Raw genomic sequence first — 14,255 nt, 5'->3', positions numbered from 1 at the left:
ACATGGTGGTCAACGTGTTAAGGATACGTTTAAAATTGAACAACTTTTAAGATTGCTTTATAGAAACGACCGTTATTTTGTTTGTTGGTAAAGAGCTGCTCACTAAAAATATGACCGCATCTTCAAAATAATATGGTAAAATAGTTCGTTGACACCAAAAAAATTTTTCACTTTTCATTTTCGTTCATGTTCTAAAACTTAAACATTTTAAAAATCATCTTAATTAAGTATAACTTACCAAATTTTTGTTTAAGATTTGACTTCTTGGGGGGGTTATGACCCCGTGGCCCCCCCTTGTATACGCCGTTGATTACATTTCCTTTGTAATGGGAAAGTAATTCGATTACAATGCAATTACTAGTGGAGTACAATGCAATTACTAGTGGAGTAATTGCATTGTAATTAATTAGTAATTAATTACAAATGTAATGATTACTCCCCAACTCTGATTGGGAATTAGTTTAATGTATATTTTATACAAGTGCTAAAACCCATCTGCACTGGATAGAATTTAATTTTGTCGGTTCTATTCAGTTAATTTTTTAATGAAATACGGGTAACATCTAAAATGATAGAAATAACTAGCTAATCGAAAGCATTTATCAGATATTCTTTTTATTTATCTAACACTTTTCGTTGACTGCCCAATTCTCTAAAACTTTAACTTCTTCCAAAACTTACTTTCGTAGGTTTACGACAACCCATCAAATGAGGTTATATTTTAATGTTAATTGTTTTGATTAAAAAAAAAGAAAAGAAGCAACAATCTTATCTTCATTTCTTTTTATTATGAATTTTCATCTTAAAAAACCGACAAAATAAAAATTTTAAATTTATCGTCAGACTTCTGCTTTACGTGCAGTTAAAGCACTCACCCAGAGACTCAACAGTTGTAGGATCAATCCCCAGTGGCTGGCAGTTTTTTTTTTTAAATTAAATAACATATAAATAAAATGATTTTCCGCTTAAATTAATTGGATTTCTTTTAAACTTGCACGTTTAAAGACAGACTCTTTTTGTTACTTTTCAATATTTCTTTATACAACTTAAAAATTAAGACCAATTTTAAAAATGTACTTAGGATATAATCTAAACATGAAAAATCGGAATAAAATAACTATAAAAATAAAATAGAAAACACTGGTCTAGATGTTTTTGGGATGCTGAACTCAAATCCGAAGTCAGGAAAATTGCGAAAAACCTTATTTCGGCTGTTTTCGAGATTATGTTTTTATGTGAGGTAATTCACTATAAACAAATTTTTCTTCTTCCAAATACTGTTAAAATCTTTCCGATATCTGTTTTATTGTCCAAGATATCTTTAGTTTCAGTTACTAAGCCAAAGACAAACTTAACTCAATCTAAACAAAATCCAAAGTTTAAGTCACACTGGTCACAAAATTTTTGACACAAGGACCAAAATATACTTTTCTGAAGGTTTTAAGGTTGGTAAACTCAAATCCGAAGTCAGAAATATTCTATTAGCCTTCGTTTTTTAAATATAACCGTTATAAAAAAACAACTTTTTTTTGCATTTTATAACATTAATATTTCAAGAACGGAGGCTAATGGAATTTTTTTTTTTGACTTCGGATCCTTCAGAAAAGTATATGATTCTTGTGGCTAAAACCTTGTAGACCAGTGTAATTTACAAATGGACTAGAGTGCATTTTTGACGTTGTTTTAAATCGTTTAATTAGTTTCTGATAATTTATAGATATGAAGCAAATAAGAAAAAAGAAGATACCTATGTATACTTAGGGCGGAATTAATAGTCGTCACTCAAGTTGAGAAATATCTTAAGCATTCGCTCAAGCAAATCCTTATTCATAGTCATCAAACAATCACTGGAGTCGAAATTTTTCTCAAGTGAACGTCTGAGGACGCTTTTTTACATGAGGAAACCCTTAAGTTTTTTCAGTCAGTTGACATTGTGGGACGACGAATTCTGCAAGTATGTTGGCGAATTATTAAAAATAAGTTTTTTTTTTTGATGACAGTTAATTCAAATCAGTCCAATTTTCGAGTTTGAAAAAAAAAATTTTCCTCAAGACATGATTTTTCTTTACTCAAGTGACAGCCCTATTTTCAAATTCCCTTGAGCGATTGCTTGAAATATTTCTCAACTTACTGGAGTTGCGAAAAATCTTAACTCGAGTAACGACTTCGAATTCCGCTCTTAATCTTTTAGTATTGAAGTATTCAATTATGAGGAATTTCCTGAACACTAAGTGAACACGTAATAGCCTCAGTAAAAAAAAAAATCGTGTTAAAAATGTATTTTAAATTTTTGACGTATTTTGCCTTCAAGACCTTTGAAAAGCCAAGTACAACAAAAATACCTTAAATATTGATCTTACAAATTTTAACCTATTTGAAGCTAAACTATCTTATCTTTGTCTCAACAGAAATCAAATGTTCTGCTACTTTACACAACTTATCGCTTTAAAGAAATAGAATTTACAAAAACACTCAAAAACCTTCAAAGTTAGATTGGTGGTGGACAAAAAAGGTACCAACTTTACAGCTTTTAAGAAAAAAAAATACACAAATGGAACATGTGGGACAACTATTATGTACATTGACACTAGCTTAGATATGAGGCTCTTCCGTTTGTGTCCACTTTCAAGACACGACGACAATATTTTTATTTCTATTTTTCTCCTCTACCATTGGAAACCCCACCCCACTTGAATGGCAATATAGGAGAGTGCGTGCTTTAGATATAAGCTATAGTGCGTGTGATCTGCTGCCAGTATATAAATATATGTGTGATGTTATATCCTAACCATATACGAGTCGCTATACCAAAAGGAACCATTTGATGATCGTTACAGATCTCGTCTATGAGAAGTCGCGTGCATGGCAAAGATTTATATACATGAGGCAAATATGGGTTAAGAGGTCTGTAAACTCTTTTAGAATAAGTTGGTACAGTTTTTTTCGATAGCGACATTGAGGATAGATATCTAAAAAAAAAAACACAAAACAAATAGGATTTTCCTTTTACATTTTCAGCAGTAGTTGTTTTTTTTTTTTTGTTAAATTGTCCTCTTTGTTTTCGCGAAGAGAAAAACTATCATAGGCTACTTCCGTATAAATATGGGAAATTTATGTTATAAGAAATTTGAATTGTTTTGTGAACTTTTTGTGAACCTTTGATCCTAGAGGGTCTTTGTTTATTGACAGACTTGACAAGGTCTTAGTTCAATGATGGAGTTCCAGGTTTTTACATTTTGACACTTTTGATTTTCTGTTCTAATTAATTGCATCACATTCTTTTTTTTGATTCATAAACAAGTAAAAGTAAAAATCTTTACATAGGATTTAAACCTTCTCCTCTGGATACTCTCATATTATAGATATCTATCAACATTTTATGTATAGATGGTGAGGTCTGAGGTGCTTTTCAAAAGTGATTGACTTGAAGGTTTAACTATTCTTTCATCTTCATTTCATTTTTGTTTTATCTTCACTTCACTCGCAGGTATAAGCCAGGTATCCACTTAATTTACGAAATGTGAGTGAAACGTAACGCGAATATGTGACAAGTTAATGGTCAACTTCTAATCCGCATTGAATTATACGACCTACATTTTGCGCGTACTCACCAAATGGACGTTCGGTCGTACTTATAGACAATTTTTTTTTCTAATGTATAATATCAAACAAAATTTATGATGTTTACGGTGTATGTCTGTCTGGCTGGCTGTAGATACATTTTATCTGTTACACCAATATGGCCGGACATCATGAATCGTATGTTTGTGTGTGTGTGAGTTGGAACTGGAAAGTGAATTAAGTTACTTATCAAGGACGCAATCAGATTGAAGAGCCAAGTATTTTACTTGAATATGGTTTTCATTCTTATTTGTAGTAAGTTACTTATAGGTTTTAGTTTGTAAGCATTTTATTAGAAAAAAAAATGAGAATTATGCACAAGTTTGTGAAATAAGCCAATAATTACGTTAGACAAAGTTAAAATTTAATGTTTTAAGTATTTTTTTGTTATTACTTCTTCAATTATAGAACAAATTTCAGGCATAATATTACGATGATAAAACGTTAAAAAAGGGAGTCTGATAATTAAGTCTCATGATTGCTTTTTAATTTTTTTCGTGCCTTATTCTTTAGATTTTTAGAATATGGCTTCTAAGATTTCAATCATACATCATACTTGACTTATGCAATTTTAAAAATAAATTATTGTAAACGTGTGTTTTGATTTTCCTTGAAAAACACACATAACATTGTCATTTTCGCAAAAAAAAAATTACTAATTTTGTTGAAAATTGTAAAGAAATATAATTTATAAAAAAAATATTATAAAAAGTCTTCGAACTGGAACCTTTCAACGTTGAGCTTTAACTTTGAACTGGACCTTTAGGTCAATGAACAAAGAAGTGTCAAAATCAAAGTATTAAGTAAAAACAATATTATCATGATACTCCACGAATGAGGAATTTTTAAAAATAATTTTAAGTATTAAGTAAGAGTCAATGTTGGCAAGATTTAATTCGTCAAGAATTCTGTACAGTGCAGACATACCATGCCATTCAAGACTTTGATGGAAATATTTTCAGTTTTGTCTTGGAAACAAATGTGGATTGTGTCTTGGATGAAAATTGGCGGTTGATTGTGAAACAGAATAAAAATGTTAAATTTTACAGACAAGCTTCACAAATTGGAAAATATACTATGGAACTCCGCGAATGACAACGAAAAAAATAATAGAGTACCGCGACTAACCGCGGAAAAGACCGTGGGCTATCGCAGAAAAAACCGTGGAACACACGTGCAATTTAATATTTAATATAATGGACTAATATCAAGCTTTTAATAAATTAAAACTTTCATGACTTAATGTAATACATATTAGCATTTTTTTATTTCGGTTTTCAGAGAAAACAAATTCGATGTATTAAGTTAGACTCTCAAGTCTCAAAAGTCCAAATCTCAATTCAATTGAGAATGCAAACTTGGTCAATTATGAAATTTATGGATGGGAGGAAGCACCTCAGATTCAGATGAAGACCGAAATAATACATTTATCCGGACCTGGAACACTATATCTTCATCCACGTAGAAAAAAGCAATATGAGTCAATGTTTTCATGAAGCGTACAGCACCAAAAAATTATCTGCCATTCAGGTCGTCTTTTAAGCCTTGGAGCATTACTTTTTGTTGGTAGTTCCGGACATTGTTTCTTAAATCTATGCCACTTTCACAGTTTATTGGAAAAATTCAATCAAATCAAAGCGAGACGTGACTTGACAGTCACAAAATATTCTTCACTAAATTATTTATTATTTACGTAAGGAGTAGGCGTACAAGTTCTTCTTAAAATAAGGGTTACTCCATTCATTTTCTCAATGACTCAATTGTCAAAATAGCGTCTGCAACAAATGTCGATTGGTTTAATTTTTAACCTGCGCTATGATTTTTTCTCTTTTATTTAGAGAATGTTAAAGTTTAAATTCAACTGGTCACTGGGGCGTATCGAGTATGCGCAACATTTTTGTATCAATAAAAGAAAACATAATGAATAATGGAAATTTTTCTTTCGTTTATTAAATAATAAAACAAAATGATGTTTCGATAGCATACATTGAACTTCTTTTTTTTTGTCATTTAAACATATAGAACTCAGAAAAATCAAAATCTGTTTGGCAGGGATAAAGGGATATAATAGTTTTTCTCTTTTTATCAAGGTAAAGAGCTTTGGTTAGATAAAGATTCGAACGCTAAAACATCGCTGTTTGTTCATTCGATTATCCGAGAAAGGAAAAAAACGAAAGTGTTTTTATTTCCTTTCGTTCGACATTTTGTAGCTACATTTTTTTAATAACTAAAAAAATATTCGTATATGTATGTCACCCCGCAAATGCACTAGTAATTTGCGTATGCAAATTTATAAGCAGTGAAATGGTATTTTTCTCACAACTCTTCGAGTTATTTTTTGTTCAGATTAAAGCTTTTGAACACCTTTTAAAAATGGAGGCCAACTTAAAAATGTTCACAGATCTTTCATTCATTCTAGTGCCAAACAAATAAAATATAATTCCATATTCCATCATTTCCATCAACTTCAATAGAGCGACTATAAAAGAAAAGTGTTTCCGATTGTTTGTGTATATGTTGTAAAAAAAATATGAATTAAGTCTTCACTTGTGTTTTTGCAGTCTTTCGCATAGGTATTTCCGACTACTTGCCTTTGCCTTAACCCAATTGTTTATTTTTTTTATTTCGTGTTATATCTAAAGGTATGATACCACAGTCACAGTCACAGTCCTCTGGGAACATTTTTTTTTGACTAATTGTTTATGCCACCGATATATTCAATTGTTGAAAGGTTTTCACCTTGTTTTCTTAGATTAAAAAAAAGACGACGGAAATCTTAGAAGATGTACATATATTGAAACTGATGTCATTGAAAAGATTTTTTTTTGCTCAATTAAATCTTTTAACTTTATTAATGTGTGTAAGTAGTTAGGGCAATTGTTTCAATGAAAGTTTTTAAAAAGCAATAAGTTTGTCTTTAACAAGCAAAAAATTGTTAAAATTTTTTTCTTTAAAGGGAAAGTTATTGTTTTGTTTTAATTGCTGGATATCGGTTTTTATTTAAAAGGTGATAAAGTTATTACACATATCTCTGAAGCGAACAAAACAATAATTTAAATGTTTTGTCGTTTGCTAGTAAACATTACTCATAAATGATTATAATTTCCCTTTCGCTTGTAGTACTAGTTTAAGGCTATTTAACAATCGAGTATGCCTTAAGGTATTTATAAAATAAATTCTTAGTATAAAGAGAAAGTAAAAGTCACAAGTATACAAAGTTAGCAGAAAGGAAGTTGCCCACCTTTTGTACATGTTTGTCCTCCCAAAATTTTCGTTTGTCCACCCTTCAAACAAATTTTAGAGAAAGTTCATTTTTTTGTAAGAAGTCTGAAAAATCGTCTTAAATTCTTAAATATAAAATTTTGAGATAGACAGACTCCATTTAGGAAATATGCAAAGTATCTAATCCCCGAAAATAATTATTTTTTTCAAAAATTCAAACTTCTGTCGTCTGTCCATTTCGAGTTCTTTACATATACCAAAAACGCGTTTAGAAGATACTCAACTTACAAAATTTCTCAAAATAAAAAAAAAATACAAGCATTTTAGGACTCAACGTTAGCCGTATTTTGCTAAAAAGAAGAAATCTAAATTGGATTTATGAAAAATAAAGACGACGGCGACGTCATCAAAGCAAACTTTTTATAATTTTAATTTTTATGATTTAAGGTGTTTTTTGTTTTTGCGTATGAAAGAGAAAACAAACTATGCTAACTAAGCCCAAAAGTGAAAATATAGGCTCTACAACCCTATAATTTTTACTATTCAGATTAATTTAAAGGAAACTAAGAAAGTCACTGTGGTGTATACGTAATTTTTTGTATATGTAGGTAATAAACTAAACGCTTATTATGTATTTTTTTTAAGATTATAAAAAAAGTTACGCATACGCCACAGTGACTTTGTTAATTTTTTCTAATGTAATAACTGACTGAATTGTAAAACCATCTGAATTTTTTGACTGTTGGGCTAACACAGGACTGCATATTTTTTTTCTTTTTCAGCGCGTAAACCATAAGAACTTAAAACATACAAAAATTGGCTTTTTATGATGTTAACTCTATTTTGTTTCTATGCAATCTAGGTTTTTTTTTCTATTATAACATACAACTTAAGTATAAGTTCTAATAAATGTTTGAAAGACATTTTTTTTTTTAATTTTGAGGACTTTTGAATTTTTCAGTGCAAAACTATTTTTTTGAAAATGAGGGGTGAAAAAACGATGATTTTTGGTGTGTAGGGGAATCTCGAGGTGGACAAACAATTGCAATGGTTTTATACTAACTTCTATCTCATTGCACTTGACTCAATATACTGAGTATTTCATACTTTAAATTATTACAAAAAAGCATCAATAAAGTTTCTGCTTAACACTCAAATAATTCTCTGATTATAATGTTTATTATTTATTCTCATCAACATTCAATTATCGTAATTATAGAAAAATGTGATACTGACATTAATGAGTCAAAATTTGAGTTTACCTTGCAACATCGACTTTATCCTTATTGGCTAATACAAATATTAAAATCTAATATTGAATAAAGCAAGTATGTAAAATTGATTTCCCTTTTGAATTTTGTTTGTATAAAATTTCTAAAAAAAAATTAAGAAATGACAATAACCGGTTATTTCGTAAAAATTTTATTTAAATTAGAACGAGGTCATTATCCAAGATGCATCAGCATCGGTATATCCGCCGATTCATTACTTTTACCTGAAAGAAATTGCATTGTAATTACAAGCAAAAGTTTACACCCACACAGCAACAAAAAAAAATATGCATCGAGGACCATCTGCCAATAGCAAGTAGTTCTCTATTTGAATAGTGTTTCACTGTGTCAATAATATCAATCAAATAGAAAATGAAAACATTCCTTGACACACAGACACAAAAAAATCGGATTCGTCGTGTCTTCTTGAAGTTGTCCCCAGCCGTGTCTTCCATGATGGCTACGAACGACGTTCGACGGCGACGAAGACATCCAACAATCAAGAGTCAAAGAACCACAAGCACAACACCATTGCCTCAAAAGAGGCATAACTTGTCAACAGACAAAACACGGATGTACACATCTCGCCAAAGTAGCTTAAGCAACAATCCAAGCCTAGAAAAAAAGAATGAAAAGATAGAAAAAATACGACCAAGATGAAAATCGCGTTTGAAATTAAATGAAAAGTGCGCGAAACGGCCAAAAATTAAATCATAGACAACTTGCTGCATCCTGAAGTTGCAAGTAGAGGAGACAGTCGCATCGCGAATCAAAACCAACACACAATCCCAATCAGGTAAAACCAACTTTAGATAAAAAGTATCTCAAACAAATGGTGCCATACGCCGCGCCGCCTCTGCCGCCGCTGCTGCCGTCGCACTGTTGTCCAAAATGACTTATCTCGTTGCAAAAATCATAACTTTTGAACGGATTGAGGTAGCGGTACAGTTTTTTTTTTAATTTGAAGGAAATTTCCAGGGCTGTTACACCAATGAATTTCAAGAAAATTGTTTTACAGGGTGTTTAGGAATCATCGGCCGAAAACCGATTTTCTTAAAAAAAAAAATATTTAAATTAAAATTGGTATGCCATTTTGTAGAAATCACTAATTCACATCTAAAAAAAGTTCAGATTACACTTTTCCATGATATTACGATTATAGAGAATGCCAAAAAAGTTGGTCCCGGAAGTCCGTCTGTCTGTCTGTCTGTATAAGGATCTACATCCTAAACGGATGGACCGATTGACTTCAAATTTGGTATGTAGCATTTTTTGGAGACCCTCCAGAGGTGTTTTTGGAATTAATTTTTTTGGGCCAAAAATAACGGTACTTGTCATACACCAATTTCAGTAAAGCTGTAATTGCTCAAAAACGGCTCCAACGATTTTGTTTAAAAAATTCAAATGTAAGTTTGAAAACAAGGTCTATCTTCTAATGAAAAAAATTTTTTTGGAAAATCATTATTAACGGTACCTGCCATAGAACGGTTTTTTTTAAATCCGATATTCTCCGAAACGGCTTATTCGATTTCAACGAAACTTTTTTTGAAGAAGCACTTATATAACTCAAATATAAGCCAAAAATAAAATTTCAAAAAAAATAATTTTTGGATTTTTAAAAAAATTTTGAAATTTTTTTTTGAAAAATAAAATTTTCGAAAACGGGACATTGTATTTTTTTGAAATTTTGTTTTTAGATGTGGATTAGTGATTTCTACAAAATGGCATACCAATTTTAATTTAAACATTTTTTTTAAAGAAAATCTGTTCCTTCTGCCTTCATTTTTTTTCAAAGTACAAAATCTCGGCAGTGCGCAAGCATGCGCAGCTAAATATTTTTATTTTGAATCAACAATTGATTGGTACACATACCCTATTCGGCTTAATGAATGGAACCGAATGGATTTTTTACGGTACCTGCCATAAAACCGTTTTTTTTCAAATCCGATATTCTCCAAAACGGCTTATTCGATTTCAACGAAACTTTTTGTGAAGAAGCACTTATATAACTCAAATATAAGCCAAAAATAAAATTTCAAAAAAAATAATTTTTGGATTTTTAAAAAAATTTTGAAATTTTTTTTTGAAAAATTAAATTTTCGAAAACGGGACATTGTATTTTTTTGAAATTTTGTTTTTAAATGTGGATTAGTGATTTCTACAAAATGGCATACCAATTTTAATTTAAACTTTTTTTTTAAAGAAAATCTGTTTTTGGCCGATGATTCCGAAACACCCTGTGAAATAATTTTATTGAAATTCATTGGTATAACAGCCCTAGAAATGTCCTTCAAATAAAAAAAAAAATTGTACCGCTAACTCAATCCGTTCAAAAGTTATGATTTTTGCAACGAGATAAGTCATTTTGGACAACCGTGCGTCGTAGCCACCGGGCCGCCCTCCGCAGCTTTAGTATCTTTCTGTCATGACACGGCGCGCGGTGGTGGTGGCAGTGCAGAATGGCCCATCGCGAACGCGAGAAGATGCACAAGTGTGCATACTATATGTGACCAAATGAAGTTTTCCAGACAGTGTTGGATTTATGTTTCCGGAGGGCCTATGTGAACATTCCATATTCACATTTTATTCTTTTTTTTTTTCAATTCTTACTCCCCAAGATGTTAGCGATTGACAAGAAAAGAACCCTCCTGAAAAGAAGCTTAACTCTAAAGGGTCACTATTTTATTTTTAAAATTAACAAAACCTCTCTCGAAGCGAAGTACATATACTATAAAATTTCTTGAACAAATCATAAAGAATTTTTAGAATTTTTTTTTAAATCTTAAGATCCGTTTTTGAAAAAGTTTGATTTTATGTGTAAATACAAAATTCAAAAAATAAACTTAAAAAAAAAACTATTAGTATGCAAAAAAAAAGGAAATATTGATCGACACATAAAAACTAAGTTTCCAAAAAAATCCTTTATTTATTTATGTGACGAAAAACTGTTTATTTCCAAAAAGTCTGCAAGGAAATCCTCCTTTAAATAAAACTATACTTTTCCAAAAGATTTTTGTATGCTAATTCCGAATCCGAAGTCAGAATTGACCTAGAACGTCACGTTTTTTAAATATTCCCGTTAGAAAATCTCAAAACCCATTTTTTTGCTGTTTTCGAAGAAATATTTTGGCATAATGTAATCTTTTTCAATTAAAATTGCTACGGTTTATGAAATAACTTATTTTTTTTTTCAAATTCAGTTTCAATCTTTTGTAGTATACTTTTGTTTCTAGGAGAAACAAATCTGAAGCTTTACAAGGCAGTTTTGCTTTTTTTTTTGTCAATCAGTATTTTAAAATATGAGTAAACATTATTAATGTAAAAGAACATATTTAGTGTCAATCGATAGGTTATATCATGAGGAAAAAGTCCTCCAAATTTGACAAACAGTTTTTAATTTATACAAGTTCAAATGAATGTAAAAGGGTGATTTTTTAGAAACTACCCTCATTTTTCAAAAATCAGTTTTACAAATGGTACCTGATAGAATTTTTCTGAAACCAGATTTAGATTAAGAAAAGTCTAATCTTTCATAATATCAAAAAATTATTTGAAGGAGAAAAAAAGTTAAATTTTGCAGACCAGTGTTCTTTTTCAAAAAATTCATAAACAAAAAAATTTTGATTTTTTTTAAATAAAAAAAAAAAATTGTTTGCAAAATTTTTATAAACATTTATTATAAGAAGAAAAAATAATAAAAATTATTCACATTATATTCATATAAGTGTCGGTAAGCATCATCGACCAATATTAGACGTCTTAATAGTACGACAGATCTAAGTGATGAGCCCACTGTCGTGCCTGGGCGAAACGCTCTGTTGTTGAGGTCACTTGAACTTTAAAATTTTAAGATTACTAAAACGTTTTTGTGCAAAACCGTTGGAATCGGTTAAGTTGCTTACTTTAACGTCGGACACCAAGAAAACGGTTTTATGGCAGGTTTAAAGCACATTTTTTTATTTTAAGAGTAGAACCTAATTTGCAACCGTGCATGTACTTTTTTTTAATCGAAAAAAGAACCTTATCCATTTTGAACATATGGTAAGTACCTTCAATTTTGGCCCTAAAAATAAAATTTTAATTTCCCTTCTAGAGACCAAAAACACTTAGCTACAAAAATTTCAAAGCAAATCACGCTCGAGTTCAAAAAAAAAAATCAATCTGTTTTGGTTTGCGATGCAAAGTAACCTGATTTCACGGTACCAACGTTAGTTAAGCTTGAAAATTTCTACAACACACGTATTTTCTCATAAAATATGTTTGTTTTGTTTTTCACTTTCCATAACCCTGTCTTAGGGCGAAATTCATAGCCGTTACTCAAGTTAAGATTTTTCTCAACTTAAGCATTCACTTGAGTAGGGTAAAATTTTGACTTGACAAAATATTTTTTTCAATCAAACTCAGAATGAAATTTGACAGATTTGAGCAAACTACATTCGTGTTTTTTCTTTAATGTTAAATATCGTCTATCGCAACAAAAATAAAATCAAATCGATGACGAATGATTAAAAAAATATATTTTCAGATGATAGTTTATTGTCAGTTGGATTGAGCAACGACTATGAATTCCGTTCTTAGTCTCTTAAAAAAAATGGAATGTTCTGGTGTAATGGTTTTTGGTGGCTAACTTTATATTTTTTGTGGTGCTGAACACGAATATGAAGTTGTTGTCCGGAAGACAGTTTTTGTTTCTTGTTGTATTAGTGACTTGAGAAGAAGAAGGCTTTGTCAATTCCTCACAAGAGCAATTCGTTGGGATTCGAACACAGACCTCTGTCGTTTATTAAATTAATATAGGGTTTAGAAAATCAAATTTTCTCACTAAAACATGCTTACACATTTTATAGATTGCAGAAACATTACAATCGTTCTATTTCAGTTTAAATATAAATTATTTTTGTACCTCAAAACTTCAGCCTTTTTTTTTTTGTAAACAAATTCATTGAACTATAGCTCATACGCAATTTTTCTTGCAACAGAAATAAAAAAAAATGCTTTTGTGATGTAACCACTACAAAAGAAAGGGTTAAAATCAAAATAAGAGCAAAAAATTTGAGATTTTATGTTTTTCCTTTGCCATGATTTTTAATTTTTTTGAAAATTATCTTTGCTCTCAAGTTCTTGTAATGCCATTAAAATTATTTAATCATGTTTTAAATAAAATCCTAGCTCAATACAAAATAAAATATTTCCTTTAGATAGTAAAAGGCCCTCAGCACGTGCTTATTGTGTTCATTTAATTGTCCGCCGCTGGGTTATTTGCCTTACCTATCCCACCGCGCACACTCATCTTGCGCGCATCTCGAACAAGTGACAGAGCCCAGAAGTATCTTTTCAATGGCAATGGCAAAAGCATTTCTTTTTTATTTTCTTCAGGTTGAGGTTGATTTTTTTTATCGTTTTCGTGCTTTCTGCGGCAACTTTTCGTTTGTCGTCGTTTCAATCTTCTCTTATCGTGCGCCGAAGATGTGAAGTGTATCGCTTTGGAAAAGCAGGTGTATTTACCATTCTTTAGTTACCCACGGCACGGTGAAGACGCGCGTTTAATGTGTGCAACTTGTCACCAGATACACTGCGTGTATTATCCATAAGATATTCGTCTTAAAGCTTTTTTTTTTGTTTCGACCCAGGTCCTAGCTCAATTATTATAATACGGGATGTGTTTTTGAACCTTTTTCTTATAACAACCTTTCATTGTGATAATGTTTGTTTTTTAATATAATTATCATTATTTGCCAATTGAATTTCCTTCAATTAAAGTTTGTGGCGCGAAAGGAAGACTTTTAGTTCACTCTATAACTATCCGATTGAGTTGTGACTTGTGACCCACTTGCATTGCTGCGTAGATACACATCACGTTGAGTTTTCACTTAAGGAATTTAAGGAATATACACATTTTCATCTTGAACGACTACGACGAAGACAACGAAGTTGTCGATACTTTGCTTTGACTAGATACAAAGTTGTGTGGATGCAGTGAAGTGTTAATGTGCTAACAGATACGCGAGACTGGAAGCTGCTAAATTGACAGTATTGCCGGATGCGCTTTAAGTAAAAGTAAAATTTTCATAAGTGAGAACATAGCAAGTTTTTTTAAAAACAAAAAAATAATAAAAAGCCGGGAGGGTGCAATCTAATTGG

The 14,255-nt window shown here is 30.8% G+C and overlaps 1 protein-coding gene across 2 annotated transcripts in view; it reads left to right on the top strand.

Annotated features, from left to right (window-relative positions):
• LOC129910488 (uncharacterized) overlaps positions 1 to 14,255 on the top strand; it is a 44,715-nt gene that overhangs the window by 6,278 nt on the left and 24,182 nt on the right. Inside the window, exon 1 of one of the 2 annotated variants that reach the window (XM_055987890.1) lies at positions 8,455 to 8,910. The exons of the other annotated variant lie outside the window; for it this stretch is intronic. The gene's annotated coding sequence lies outside the window, so the exon portion shown is untranslated. Of the gene's footprint in view, positions 1 to 8,454; positions 8,911 to 14,255 lie in introns of those variants that run through there. 2 annotated transcript variants of the gene reach the window in all.

This window comes from Episyrphus balteatus, chromosome 2 (assembly GCF_945859705.1).
Source record: "Episyrphus balteatus chromosome 2, idEpiBalt1.1, whole genome shotgun sequence".
Taxonomy (NCBI): Eukaryota; Metazoa; Arthropoda; class Insecta; order Diptera; family Syrphidae; genus Episyrphus; species Episyrphus balteatus.
The sequence above is the reverse complement of the archived record's forward strand: the minus strand, read 5'-3'. Positions and strand labels throughout refer to the sequence as shown.